Source organism: Malurus melanocephalus, unplaced genomic scaffold (assembly GCF_030028575.1).
Source record: "Malurus melanocephalus ecotype Western Australia unplaced genomic scaffold, MMel_1.1 scaffold_431, whole genome shotgun sequence".
Lineage (NCBI taxonomy): Eukaryota > Metazoa > Chordata > Aves > Passeriformes > Maluridae > Malurus > Malurus melanocephalus.
Genome location: NW_026623663.1, coordinates 394,629 through 410,405, shown reverse-complemented (window position 1 = coordinate 410,405; position 15,777 = coordinate 394,629).

Below are 15,777 nucleotides of genomic sequence, written 5' to 3'. Positions count from 1 at the left end.
GAGGTGGAAAATATTGAAAAGAGAACGAAGGGAAGAAAGGAAGAAAGGTTGTTTCTTTCTGTTTTGTCCTACAGGCAGAAGTGCCAGGACAAATCAGCAGGTCTTCAGGTGAATTTTCTAGTTATAGTAGATGAAGCATTTCGTTGGCCACTTTGACAGATTGTTAACGTTAGTTGGGCTGAGTGTGATTAATTCCACTGCTCTGTCAGTGACAGGAGGAAAAGGTTCTGCTAAAACYGAGCAGAGGTGACTCCGCTAGAATTCGTTAGAGGGGCTCGGAGCGGGGGAAGCACGAGGCAGAGTGGTGTCAGCTTCCCAGCTGTGGTCTTCTGGATCAAAGGAAAGATGCTGCTGATTTGAAATGAAAAGTTGGGGGTTTCCCTAATGTGATCTGGCGCAGGCAGCAATTGATACGGGGTTGTCCTTCCCTCGCTTCAGGCAAGGGAAAAAATGGATCCGGATGTGAGCAAATAGTACAAAGAGAAGGCAGAGCTGCTAAGCTGCATATTTTTATGCAATTTTCAAATGTGTGAGCTGTCAGGTTTAAAAAATAATAATAACACAGGGTCATTCCTTAGCCTGCTAACAGATGTGTCCAAGGTTTGGATCCGAGCGCAAGGATTTTGCCTTAACCAAAATGAATMCATCTTATATATTGACAGTAAATCTCTCAGCACCCTTAAAATATAACTCAGCTAATAAATGAGAAAGAGAASACATCTGAGAAACTGCAAGTGTCTGCTTAAAATATATAGGGTTAATATCAGCAACGGTGAGTGAAGTCAGAGCGGTTGGAGCATTCCTGCTCGCCATTCCCGCTGCAGAATCYGGATCCAAAGGCGGATTCACACCTCACGTTAACACAGCGTGCTGCAGTAAAGCTCCATAGATTTCAGTCTGGTTATTGCTGATTTTCAGTCRTTTAAGGAGAAAAACAGATTTCTGTGTGATTCTGTGGCAGAGGCAGCACAGAGCGCTCGCCTGGCTCTGTTCTGGAGGCAGGGACAGCGCAGCCGGTGATGCTTTGCCATGAGCAGTGGGTCCTAACACCGGTGTGGAAGATTAAAGGGAGGTCATCTGAAGCTTCCAGGCAAAGCAGGGAGATGCACAATCAGCCATGAGGTGCTGGGAATATCTGTGCAGAAGATAAAGCTTGGACTCRCAGCAGGAATGTTGTTCTCATAGGACAAGGGTGCGCACCTCAAAGCACAGAAACAAAATACGTGGTAGCAGTATTGACTAACAGATTTGTGCAGAAATCTAGTGGCAGAATTTCTTTGCAMTCTATTCTGGATAGCTGAGTTGTTTGAGAAATTAAATATTTATTCTATACATCATTCTCGATACGTAATTCCATAGGACAAACACCTGTAACTTGCTAAATTGTTTTTATTCTGAAGGYAAGAGTGGAACGTAAGCAAATAGAGTAATAATGTTGTGCTTAAACTTAAGAAAATGATCTGAAAACCACAAGGTTTTAAGTTGTGGTAGTTGTTTTTCCTGCTCTTCCATGATCTTTCATTTCCYTTTGAACTGATCAGTCTCCTTCTGCATCCTATAGTAGGCATTGGACGGGACATAAAACACAGATTTTGGAAATACAGTTTTTTTCTGGGACGTGAGAGGGATCCATCATGTTTACACTTTCCCATCCTTAGGATCAACCAGATGTGTTTAATTCCCATTCCTCACCGGTTTTATCTGCAGTGACTGAAGAGATAACTTCCAGCAGAGTAACCTTGGAGATAAGGGGGGGGCAGACAGCTGGGGCAGTAACCTTTTGCAGCCCCATGATTAATCCAATATGGTTATGAATCAGAGCTCTTGGTCACCAGAGTTTGGATGTTCAGCATCTTTCTGTAATCCTGAATTATTGCTGCCTGTCCACCTGTGGTGTTATAACTGCAGCCTCAACAGACGAGTTGATGGACAGTAAACTACTGTGAATTAAAAGATTTTTAGTTTTCATTGTTGGCTAAAAAACCATAATGGTTATTGAAGCAGGGAGCATCGAAATTTGCAAAACAGAATGAGGTCATTGTAATCCTAATTGAGCAAAGCAAAYAAAAACATGCTCAGCTCTAAGCGCTTGGATAATCCCAATTCTTCTGACTAGAATTTGACGAAGGATGTGAGACTATGCTTAATGTTCAACATGTGAGAAGTTGACTTCTCAGGGTCTTGAGCATATGTTTAATTTTTTTTACTGAGTTAGGGCCATATGAATGGAAATGACATTTGTAGTTAGTGTCTAGGCTAAATCAAGCTGCATGCCTCAGGGTACAAAATAACTATCACATGAAGACAGCAGTGCAGTGTTCTTGCTATAAAATACTCACCAGAGATTCACTTTTCCCAGGTAAGTTCAGAGCAGTTAATTTGGAAATCAGGCTGTTAGGCTAATATTTTTAAGGWCTTATTTGTTAATGTGAGGTTTCAAAGCCTTGCATAGCTTCAATGACTGAATAATTTACCAAGTAATGGACAGTAAATAATTCCTTCAGTTAACTTTTTCTGATCTCAAATTCTGTGGTGAGCAGATCACAACTTTTACCAGCCTAATGATTGGAATAATATGTGAWTTTTTGAAGCAAATAGTTCTTGATCCACAAGCCTGTCAGCCAACAGCAGCAAACATTCCACTGTGCAGGTTATTGGTATGGCCAAGTCAGTCAGAGCAGGAGTAGCTCCGTCTGCCTTTGGTCACATATGACTTAAATTCATTTTCTAATGAGCAATTTCCTGAGCTGCTCTAAATTTATAATGTGTGAAGGAAAAGGAGATTTTATTCCCTTTGATAACACCAAAAAATAAAAAAAGAAGTAGAATGTGTTTTGGTTGATTTGGCTCAGATTTTTATTATAGCATGTCCTAACTTTTGATAAAGGTTTTTGTTGCTCCCTATGACCTTTGGCTAAATCCTGGTAGTTATATAGACCCTAATTCTAGTTTAAAATAAAAGACTAGGTTTCATCTTACTGGGYATGGCTGTGTTTGCCTGGCTAAGCCAATATATTGCCATTTGCTTTATGATCAATATCAGCTAATAAAACACCACTGTTCTTTTGAAGCATGCTCAGAGAAGTGAAAGCATCTTGGCAAGACTGACATGTTACCTCTTCTATGTTGGATTAACAGGCAAAAAGGAAATAGAACAAAATACAGAAAGTAAAACAAAACAAAATTAAATAAAAATAAAGTAGGTCYTTAAAGAAATAAGCTTACTATTGGCCTAAATTCTGGTTTCAGTGGAAATATTTATAACTTCCAAATATCCATTTTAGATCTGAGGAGAATGTAGGTGTGRATGGAATTCAGAAATATTTACTACATTGGCCTTACACCAGTAAGACTTTCTAAAAAAAATATTATGGATTGTATTTGTAAGTACTATATGGAAGTGTATTTTTATTTCCCACCCTCTTTTACCTTTTTATAYGTGCCCAAAGGCATGCAGATGTAGCTTGCATGTATTCAGTCACGACGCCAAAATTAACAATCCAACATTTCCTATTATTTGTTTTTATTCAGTGCTTTGGGCTGGTGYTGGTGGCAGCTTGACTTGGGGAACTGACTTGCCTGAAAAAGCCATGAAAGTAATCTTAGGTTTCATTTCTTATTTTTTAATGGATCAATTCACCAATCCCAGTCAACCTTTGGTTATAAAAAGCCRTGGCATGAAGAAGAGGCGGTGGATTGTGGTGGTATAAAATTCTGCCCTGACACCACTGCCACGTGAGAAATGGTTTTAAAAAGCAAATAATTTTTTACTCTGAGTTAAAGCAGCTTTACTCTCGAGCTTGCCTGCCTGTCAGCTGGTGTAAATTAATGCTGCAAACCCACGGCTACTCATATATTGTGCCACTGAGGCTGTGACTCAGAAACTGATGTGTGCTGTAGATCTTCCATGGTTATCTGTGAGTGCTGCCCCTGATTAGGATCATGGGAGTTTCCCTTCCTTACAGGAGAAATATCCTACACCTTGCCATGCAGGAGCACTCAAACAGCTCCAGGAACTACAGCATTACCTGCAGAAAAAGTATCTCTGGTTTTGGTAAATCTTGATTTCCTCAGCTTTGGTTATGCTTTCTTTTAGTATTTTGAAGACAAAAACRCCAAAGAAATAGGATATTAAGTTATCCATAAATCTGTAAATACAGAGAGATTCCAATCATATTGTGAAATCCAGTGCAACTTCTGTTTTCCTTATTTATTGTATGACTGTAGGTCTACATCKTACCTAAATCTGCCAACCAAATCAGAATCAATCTTCTCCAGAAGCAAAGAAATCACATATAATTACACCCAGGGTCTGTTGCTGGATGACTGGAATGGCAGAACTGTAGCAATAGAGTATTCTACCCCACATTTGCCTCTGTGGGACTGGCTGTTTTTCTCTTGGGGAWTGAAGACTCAATTATTTAAATGGCCTTGGCTTGGGGAAAAAAGCTGCCAATGGCCTGTTCTCTTGCTCAGGCATTTGTGGTGTCCCTGCTTCCTCTAGGGGAGGGAGCAAGACAGAGATTTCAGGAGCAGAATCACAGTTATATTAAACTCTGTTTTGAAACATCTAAAACTGGATGAACTCTGTTACTACCAGCAGGATAACTCCAGACAAACATCTTTCTATCTAGGAACTGATTCCTGACCATAATCCCCACTCAACATCCATTTCACAAATAGGTGTGACTAGTTTGCTAATAATAACCACATTGGTTAAAGCCACTGAGAGCTTTAAGCAGAGTTTTCAGTCGTGTGATTAGGTAAATAATACAAATATTTTTTTCAACATCAGCTGCTTCTGAAGCATAAAACAAAGGGCCCCCAATGCCCTTTCTCCATATCAGCAGACTTCCCTGTTTGCACTGTGTCTGTGTGTTTTATTACCCAGACAGTTTGGGCAGTGGTTCTAAATGCCCACTTTGGTTTGGTAAGCCCACATTTCATTAACATATCAGGATCTAATTGTTATCTGTGTTTGTGGAAATGCATCCGGCTCACCCCAGAGGTTTTGAGGATTTGGCCACTCCCCTTTAGTCATTATAGAAAGAGACCTGCCAAGATGAGAAATTACACCAGGAGGGTTGAATATTAGGATTAATTGTCTTGAACCAGTGCAGTGGAGCAGGTAGGCAAGTCAAATCGAGGTGGGGATAATGAGGGCCAATAGGCAGCCTTTATTGTCTTCTTTCATAAAGAAAAGTATTTAAAAGAAACTATTTCCCATCTTTCAGCACAACTAAAATTGGAATTTAAAGCTTCTGCATTTTCAGCAATGGGARAATTACAGTGTTCAATAAAGGGAGGATTTCTTTTTAAACGGGAGAAACCAGGTTGAACAAAGATCATCTGTGGGCCATTAGCTCTTTCTTCGAGGGTAGCTGAGCACCAGCTTTCCCCTGAAGCTGATAGGATTGGTCTAACCTTTCAGACCTTGGATATTGATCTTTAGCCTTTTCAATTGGACATTTTTACTGTGCTTAAACTGTATCTCTTGGTTGCTTCAAACACTTAATTGTGCTGAAAAGTGGTAATTCATTTAAAGAAAGAGRCAAAGTGGGCTAGAGAGGGGAAGGTAATATTAACTGGAACATGACAATGACAATCAGTTAATAAAGAGAAACGCTTTGGATCCTTCCAAAGACTGAAGATTTTTGTTTAAAAGTGAATTGGAATTAGGAAGGTGTAATGTTCATCTACTTATTATCCTTTACTGCCTTCTGTCATTGCCAAAGACTCGCCAGACAGTGCTGCGGAGTTTCAGTGTCTCTGAGATGGGAAAGGTCCCAAACCTTTCCCTTTCTATAGCAGCTCTACTGTGCCCCCATTTCAAAAGATTCCCATTGCTATCTAAAACTTAGAGAGACCTTCAAACAGTCCTTTGTTTTGGCTTTAATCCTTTAACCAGCTGTTTGTTCAGTTGTCTCTGCAACGCGGTTCCAGCCGACTGCTTTGTGTTTYCTTGGCGAGTTTATGTTTCATCACAGAAATATCACTGGCCTTTGAAAACAGAAGACATCCATTCTTGTGAGATACTGGTTCAAAGTAGCGAACAATTGGTTCAGATGAACTTTTTGGGAAATTTCCACCTTTCAGAGCCAAATTGTTGTGAGAGGTGTTTCCAGGATGGGCTAAATCAAAGTATTAAAATTAAATTCTGTGGCCTTGGCACATTGTGTCTTCTATCTTCAAGGAAATTAATTGTGACAATAATAGGATTTTGGYCTAAAGAGCAATGTTGAATCCACATTTGGTACACAGTCTGGATAAATAATCTTCCGCTCTACAGAGCTGCTAATAAGGATGAAGATATTTATTTTGCATGCAAAAATKTAGTCAGTAAATTCCAAAAAATATTCTTCCCCAATATGTTGGATATATTCCAGGATGTTTTGGAAGGCATTTTAGCTCCCATTTTCCATGCACACAAAACATGTTTASTAAAGAAGTCTGAACTTCAGCAAACTCTGTATTTTCTGACCCTATCAACCAAAATACCTGGTGAATGCATTCAGCTTAGTATTGTGGGTAACTTTCATGATCTAAATCTGCTATCCATGATGACAGAAAGCATTATTTTTTCCTTTTTTTTTTCAAGATTTATAGATTGTGTCCACAAAGCACCATTGTATTGCTGTACTCGAATTCTACCATCCAAAATGAAATTTTTATACACCATCTATCAATGTGAGCCGAGCRCAGTGAATAGAAAAGGCAGCTCTCTATCTTATCAATAATGAAAGAGTACTTCACTTCCCAGAAGAAATAAAGTGGGAGACTACGTAYCTATTTCTCCTGGAAACCACTCCAGGATTTCACAAAGGATGTATATCAACATATTCACCTTGGATCCACCACAACCCTTCAGCTCTGTAACTGCTAATTTTCCTGATCAAGCTCCATTTAATRTACCTGCATTTTGATGTCCCAGCTCTTGGTGATGTTCAGAACAGATTTGTACACACTTGAGGGAAGGAAGGGTTGAAGCCACTTTGAAATTCTGGCTATTGTTACAATTGTGTTTCACTTACATTTAATTTGAGGCATTTCACTTTATAGGACTAATGAAGTACTGTGCTCTGAAGTCAGAAATTTTCATACCAAGGCCCTGTAAATCTTAGTTCTTTCCCTAAATTTCACAACAGTTCTAAATTTTGTCTTGTGCCCATTTAAATATGAGTACATYTCCCGTGGCTCTGTGTGGACTGTAAAAGCTGAGTGATACAATAGTTGTCTTTACAAAAAGTAARTTAAAACTGGCCATGAAACAAAATAAATCTGTAAACATGCAATTGCTCCCAATAGCAAGCATAATTAATAGCAACTGCAATGTAGTGTAATGGTGTAAGTCAGCAATAATGCTGCCACCATTAAATACACATATGTTAACAAGATCACAAGGAATGAACAAACATTCACATTTCAGACATCCATTAGTCTCTCAGCTCTGCTGTCTACAAAGGGCCTGTACCAGTGATCTTATGTTAATACAGTGTGTACTGCTTGGGAGGCAGCACCAGGGAATGCAAAATAGAGCAGGAATGGCTGCAAAGATTGGATCAAATTTTTGCACTACATAAATTCACTGCAAAGATCCTCAATACATTCGGATCTAATTTATCCAAAGCTTCAGATTGTGAGGCAGCTTTATATCAGAGAAAGGGTRGCTTTGTTTTTCCAGGAATTACTGGAGAAAAATGGAAAAGTAAGGGACTGGTTTGCATATTCTGCAGTGTTGGATAATGCTGCTTATATGTATTTCCCATAGCACATGCACAACTCAGTGCTCATAAAGCTCCTTAATTTCTGTGGCAAAGTCTGAAGGTGGTGGTTCCTCCCTCTGGTTTCTCACAGGTGGGACTGTGGAATATCTCCTGTGTCAGAAAGGGTATTTCTGTYATACTCAGTGAGGTGTGGGTGTCCTTCCTGCAGCTGCCCAAGGAACACTGACCACGGGGTAATGCCCAGACACAGCTCAGGGCCAGCCCTGTGCTTTAGGTTTCCYTTTCAAAGAGGCAAGGGTAAAAATGGGGGTAAAAATGGGGGTTTGCACCATGACCCGTTTTTGTGAATTAGGAAGAACAAACTCTCTTTACCAGATCAAGCTGCAGAAAGGCTGAGCAAATGTTCAGTCTTCTAGGAAATACAACTATATTTRTATGAAATGTGTGGTATGGGTAATTGTCCATCTTACTTTAAATTTTGAGGGGAAAGGAAAAGCCATTTCATCTAATCCACAGAGGGTGGTGACTACAGCTTGGTTGAAATATTTTCAAAAACATCTCRGGGTGTGTAATGGTTTTTAAATATCCTGTGAAATTTCCTTTCTTTTTTAGCTTACCTCATAGAGTAGTACATCATGAGTGACATTTGGTGGGGATCATTGACTGTCTAAGAGAGGCGGGCAGTTCCTCTGCATAYGGATTTGGTATTTAAACTTGGATTTAAGAAAGTTGGATTATTTTATTTCAAGTTCACACAACTTCTTTTCTCCTCGACACTTACATGCTGTGACAGAAACACCGCCTGCCTTTGAGTGGGTACGGTCCCCTGCGGTTTATCTTTATTCAACAGTTTATAGAAAGTAACTTTTTAGCTTTAGGAGACCTTCAAAGTTTCTTCTCCAGGCGCTAGGGTCTCTGAAGCATCTAAGTCTGAAAAAGGAGATATTTCAGCCATCTAAGATATGCCCTAGGTTTATACGTAACTTAAAAAAAAGAAGAGAAACTATAAAAGATTAGTCATAAAATGGTCTAATTGGCCAGAAGTCTCTGTGGTGGCAGTGTGTTTTATTAACTGGAAGAGACATCACAGACAGTACTCTGAGATAAATCTGACCCGACTTCTGCTAATGTTTTCTAAGAATGGAATAGCAGGCTGTGAGGGAATAATTTTGTTAGATTTTTCTTCACAGAAAGTGAAGGTTGATTTTTTTTTTTTTTCCCTTTGCTTCTCCCCTCACCTCCCTCCCTCAAATCTTTTGTGAATTAATTTTCTATTTCCTGTGATCAGGGTTTTTCCTCATACCTCATTCATTCCAAACATTGCATTGAAAAATGTCAAAGATGAGGACAAAGGACGAAAGAACTGCGCACCTCCCATCTGGGCAGCATAAGTAATGACAGGGTCAAGATTGAAGTCCATGAATCCCTCCATTACCTCACTCTCCCACTTTCTATTTCATTTTTAAGGATGCCCTGAAATGTGAATACTTCTTTTAATGCCTTATGAGAGTTACTGTGAGAAAGGTGATCAAAAGGACTCTGCTGGCTTGGGTGCCCTTTATCTCCGAGGAAGGTGATGCACAGCATCTGGAGATGATGGAACGCATGATTAACATTACCACAGAGAATGATTAATATCTTCTTAAAGCACCTACTTCCAGATTATCCATCATTTCATTAGAGTGAAAAAAAAAAAGTTCTTTTGAAAGGGGGCTGTGCCCCTGAACCATGAATAACTAACCCACCTCTTGACATGTTTACTAATTGAGTAGCAGAGTATGCTTAATATTATGTTGAACAAATAGTGGTGCCCCCTCTTTATGCAGAAACAAAAAGGTAGGAAAAGAACAAAGTGAATTTTAGACAGTGGTTTAATAAAGCAGTTAAATGACTTTCATTTCATTGAAAGTGTCTTTAAATACATTAACCAGCTTTTGCTTTCCTTTCTTCTTTCTTAAAACACTCTGTGTATGTCAGGCTAGACGTTTTTGGTTTTTAATGAGCATTACAGTTTTCTGGATTACGTAATGTTTCAAAAAATATATCCTTCTCTAAATTCTCTTGGAAAGCAGAGCTGTTCCTGTAGGATTAGAAGTGGGTCCTTGGGGGTGTGTAACCTCTTACATCAACTTTCTGTGTTACAGTCAGGGACCAACCCCACAAACAGTGAGGAGAAGGCTTTGTACCTGTGCTGGCTGGTGTGGGGAAGGTTACACTGAGTTTACTCTGAGATTTGTAGGTGCTAATTCTTGAATCTCATGGCAGAGATGAGCAGGCTGCTGGCAATTTGTAAAACAAAAAACAACTACTTTCTCTGTGCCCACCATCCTCCTTTCTGCAAGCCCCCGCATYCTTTTTGTTTTTGTTAATGGCACCGAACAGCTCTAAAGTTCAGATCAATACAGTGCTACCTTAGTGCCTTGCTCACATATATAATATCTTCTTATATTAATCCTGTTTCCAGGCAAGTGTGACAGGCAGTGGCGATGCAGAATACTAAACTGGTGATTATTAATCACTGTCTTTCAGATCAATAATCCACTGGAACTTTTCCTTCCCCCCCCCGGTGCTGTTTTTTCACCGTTTGAAGTTAAGCAGGAGTACTTGTGTGCATCCCTGCTCGCTGTTTGTGTGTTTAACAGCACGGGTGCCCTGGTGCCTGCAGCTTTTGCTCCGATGGGAGCCTGACTGCCCGAGGCATTCATCCCCACCCAAGGCTCTCAGGCCCTGAGACGTTCATTGTGGATGCAGGGCGCTGGATAATGTGGCATTGCTGGTAATGTATTGCTTGCTTGGTATTGTTGCCTGCAAACCAACAAAGGCAGGGATCACTGCCCTGAGAAATAAAGCCATCCGTAGCCCTGTGCCTTTGTTTGATTTTGGGAGCATTAGTTACATTAYGGTGTGTTCAGATTCTAATGTTGGGAATTTGAGCTCTGGACGGCCTCCCCTGAGTGCTGTGACAACAGAAGCATGAAAGGATGTTTTCTGAGARTTTTAGAGGATTCCTTGAAAACGATACAGTGTGAAAACCCCGCTTGACACACTCCCGGCTTTCTCAGGAAATTACAGTTGGCTGCAGGGGGAAAAAAAGAAAAAAAAAAGTGATATTTTCTTAGTTTATTTTTTCATGTTTCTCAGTTTTCCACCTGCTTTTTCTGTGACGTATAGGCCTTGCAGGGGGCCAGGTTAGGAGAGAAGARCAGCTCCTTGAAAGCCACCTCTGGCACGACTGTTACAAGAGACAATGAACTCGAACATGCTTCTCTCCCTTTTTTCCTCCAAAGATCAYGAACTCGAAACTCAGTTGTGCATGCATGAAAGTTCTATAAACATTACTTAAACAGCAGCCAAAAGACCTTTGCCAGCTCTGGCCTACTTCTCCCCTTGCAGGGGCTCAGCACTCCCACTCAGTTGACTACTTGTCCTACTCTTTGCCCTCTCTGCTCTGCTGCAATCGTCCTGGAATTTTCCTCTATGCAACTGCTGTCCAAACCAGCTGCACCCACTACATCTTCAGCAGTGGACCGAGGAGGGTATTAATCATATTTTTGAGGAGGACACTCTGCTATTTATCTCCCTGACACCTCCAGCGTTTGGGAGCCCACTGCAGCACACAGCCCATTGACTAGTAATATTACACATTACCGTGCTCCATTGCCTCTCCCTGCCCTCTTCATTGAGTGGCTGTTCAACAGTGGAGTTGTGTTTGTTCAATCAGACATAATTTATACCTTTTTTGTTCCTTCTGGAGAGCTCTTGCTAATTTTAAGCCTAAGCACTGCGTTTTCCATATAATTCTAGCCCCGACGTCGCYGAGCTGAGGATGGTCAAAGAGATCCGATTTCAGACTTGCTCAAACTTGTTGGTTTTAAATCACCAAAGAGATGATTTAAAAAGCAAAGTGTCAGGGGAGATCATCTCGTGCTTACTTTAAAGATCTGGGTTTTACTGCATGTCTAGGAATATGTATGTGTCCTGTCTCCGAGGGGAATACCTGCAGCAGCACATGGTACTGCCATCCCCTGGCTATTGTCCAACATGCAAAGTCTGTGAAGGAGAAGAGATTAATAATTCAGTTAATTTATAGCAAGTGGGGTTTTTTTGTTGTTTTGTTTTCATTTTTTAAAAGGAATTGATAGGAAGAGGAGTRGGTAAGGAAAGAAAGCTATTGTAAGGCTGAATGCCTAATCATTCATGCTGGAGTTTGTTTGTTCTCCTTTCAGATTCCTCACACTGGGTAATGAGAGCAGCTAGCTTAAGATCTGCCTAATTTTACACTGGTGAGACAATGCAAGGAAACAAAATGTGTTGTGCTCTGAGATGTTTGGGGAAATGGGATTACTTRTTACAGAATGTGGGGATTATTACATATAGGAAGGTTAAAGTAAACTCAAAATTCAAAAGAAATTAAAAACCCACCATGTTTTTAGCTTTTCTTCTGTGGATGGGATTTCTCGAGGGGTGTAAACTGATGAAATTTCTGGAGGAGTTAAGCCAATTTAGCTGARTTAAGGGTTTAGCCCATGAGGTCCCAGTAAATGGCCCATGGGATGAGCAGATCCCTTTGGTGCCAGCCACTCTGGTGTATAATAACACTCYGTATTTCATTCTAGCTTCTGTTCTCTCCACTCCACTGGAACTGCTCTTGCCAAGGTCTCTAGTAAGCTCTTCAGGGCCAAATCTCAAGGCCATTATTCCATTCATATGTTCTTTGACATTTTGGCTACATCTGACAGACCTCATTATAATCTCTGTCTTGAAATTTTGGTTAAAAAGGCTCTGTCCTGGAACCTGTTTCTCCTGCTCACKTTCTGTTTGCTCCTGCAGTGACCTTCTTGGTTCACCTTTTTTTTCTTTTAATTTTTTTTTTTTTTTCAACTCTTCAAGGCAGCGTCCCCTGAACTTATATTCATCCACATCCAAATAATTTCCATTGTAATAATAATTTTGGCTGTTATCACCGCCGCTTCTTTCCTGATGGAGATACTGCTGCACTGGCTTGCCTTAGAGCAGCCAAGCCTAGACATCTGCTCGTCTCTTTGACATCTCATCCCAGATGCTTTGTCACCAGGAAAAATTAAAATATTTTATTGCCATCCTAATCTCTTACTCAAACGTGCAGCCTGAGCACTGTGGTAGCTGCACCTTCCTTGTGCTTTCTTGCTACGCCTAGAACTCGCCTCCTCTCCTGTCAGAGCAGCTCTCAGGCCCTGGAAATACCCATTTTTCTCCTCCTGGGGTGCAGTTTGTGGAAGAATCCAGGTCAGGGGATGAGGTGGGCACAGAGCAGGCCCATGTGGTTGGCATGCAGCCCTGTGGGAGATGTGGCATGGATGCAATTAAGACAGAATGCTCTGGGAATTGTGCTGCTACCCTCTAACAAACCTCCAGCGAGCATATGCAGATGGTGATTTGCAGAGGATTGTAATTTGGCCACGTTTTGTTGAATATTCATGAGGACAGTGAACGATACCTCTCTGTCCCCGCGTTGGCCTCTACCACATTTTGAGACAGTCCCCCAATGCGCATTAGTGGAACTTCCCMAAAAATTCCAAACCTTTCAAAACCAACTGGTTGTGATTGTTCTTAGAAATGGCTCAATTTCTCCATAGAAACTTCCTGGGTTTTCCCAACATGGGGCATCAATAAACCCAACAGCTCAAACAGACACTGAGAAGTTGTAGTTTGCTGCAAACAACCTTCACTGGGACACGCTGTCACTCTTGCCTCTCTTTTGGGTGTTTCCACTCTGAATTAATTTGTAAATGCAGAAGTGATGATGAGCGTCTTCTTCCTCACGTGAAATCTCATCYTTTTCTTTCACTTCAGGTGTAAAGCTGAGCATAATTAACCAGAAAATTAAGGTTCAAGGAAACGTGTTTGTTGTAAGAAACACAAAAAGAAATTATCTTCGCATTGTAGTTGAAGCCGTGCATTGTGTTCCCTGATCAGGCTTGGAGTCGAATTCCTCTCCTGCTCTCTGGAAGCTTTTTTATTAACTTTGAGGGCAGAAAATTTCATCTTTCTGCACCTCTGTCCCCTTGATGAGGTTCATTCTGACTTCACAGGCCTGGTATCAGCCTCTCTTGATTAGTGCTYACAAAGCCCAGAGAGATGATTTCATAGGACTGCGAGTGTTTTTAATACCCAGCTTCAAAGTTGGCCCCGCTTTGAGACAGAGGTTGGACCAGATGACCCTCCAGCATCCCTTGCAACCTAAATTAGTCTATAATTCTGTGATCAGTGTTCTAAGTGGAAGAAACTGATGGAAACACACATARGCTCCTAGAGGTTAAGGACAGGTATGATCCTAGTCTATCACACAGCAAAATAAACCAAGTTCATCAAAACTGTTTGGGGTCACTCAGTTACCCTTCTCAGTGAGGGGCAGTAATGATTTACGGTCTAAACTCAGTCACTGAGGATCTTCTGATCCTACCTCAGACCTTGCCAGCAGGCCAGCCCAAATAATACATTGTTATTTGGGCTACAGTCACCACAGAATTCCCTAAAGAAGAAATTGAGCAGAGTTATCATTATTCCCAGGTGTCCYGTCTATGAGTTCTTACTGGTTTTGTACAGAAACAATGAGAAGAAGCAACTGTTGTGGTTATTTTAGAATAAAGAGTTTCGTAATGCTTGATGACATAAAAGGGCAGTCCACAGTTTGAAACTTTCTTCTATATTTGGCCTCTGATTAAAAGACAAAAATAAGGGAAAAAAATCAGCCCCCAGACCGAAACCAGAAAACAAATCTGAAGGCAAGAAAGCTTTATCACAGCTAAGCTGGATAATGTGAAAGGTTTGCAGCTGGGCTGGGTCGAGTTAGCTGTGCAAAACAGGGGATCTTGTTTCAGAAGCAAAGGACAAGACAAGGAGCCTCTCTGGATTCAGATGAAGAGTAAATCTCTTGACCTCTGGGCCCGTGCTAGCCTGTGTGAAATTCAGATCTCAGGACTAAGTAAGAGCTGATTGAGCAGAAGATGAGGCTTGTCTATTACATCCTCACTTTTTAATTAGATCTTCTGGCTGCATGTCCTTTGATCCTGAGCTGTACGTGACAATAAACATATTGACAATGGGGATTACATCAGGCCACTGTCTCTTCCAGCTGAGTGAGGGTGGGTGGGTTTTTTTTTTTCTATGTAGGAATTTCTCTATGCAAAAAAAATGTTATTCTGGCATGATCTGAAGAGGTTTTAAATGCAGGTAGTTAAGCTGAATAAAAGCYTGTATAGATAATTTTGCCTTGGCATAATGGCAACTTACTCAAAGTTCATTAAATCCATTTCTAATTAACGTTAACTAATTCAAATTTAGCTATTACACTGCAGTAAACATGTCCACATAGCTTTGTGAACCAGGCTAACTCTTATTTTAAATTCGGGCTGTGTGGGTACAGCTCCCTAGCTGAGCTGAGCACCAGGCTGGAGAGTGTGACAGTGTCCATGAGCAGTATCAGTGTGCTGCCATTTTCATTTTCTCCTTTCTCTTTGTGCCTAAATAAGACAGCAACAGGAAAAYTTGTTTAGCYTGCTGATGTGTTGTCTTGYCAGATTCAGCAGTTTTTAGGCATTYCTTGCACCACCCAGCTCTTTGTGGAGCATTTTGGTACATATCACCTAACTTGAAAGCKTTCACTGCCTTCCCTTGGCTCTTCCTGTGCTAGTAAAAGAACAGGACCATCTGCCCTGGTGAGCTCTGAGAATGATCCTGTAYGTGTATTTTTATTTGTGCCACCCTCCAAAATTACTCTGGGGGCATGTAGGAGTGAGACAATGCATGGTCCATCCCTCTCCAGCCCTCCACAGAGGGTGGGAAAGATCAGGAATGCTTCTGTTTTATCATCTTATTTAATACCACCCTGCAAAAGGATGCCATGATGAAGCTCAGAGAGAATGTGGGCTAAATAGCTCGCAGTCAAAGGATTTATAGCTGAATAATTAAGCCCAGACTAACTTCAGGGCACTTCCCTGGATGTGAACAAAAGCTTGTGGCTAGAACTATAAATTGAACCCACCCACCTGAAACGCTGCCAGCAAATCTGCCA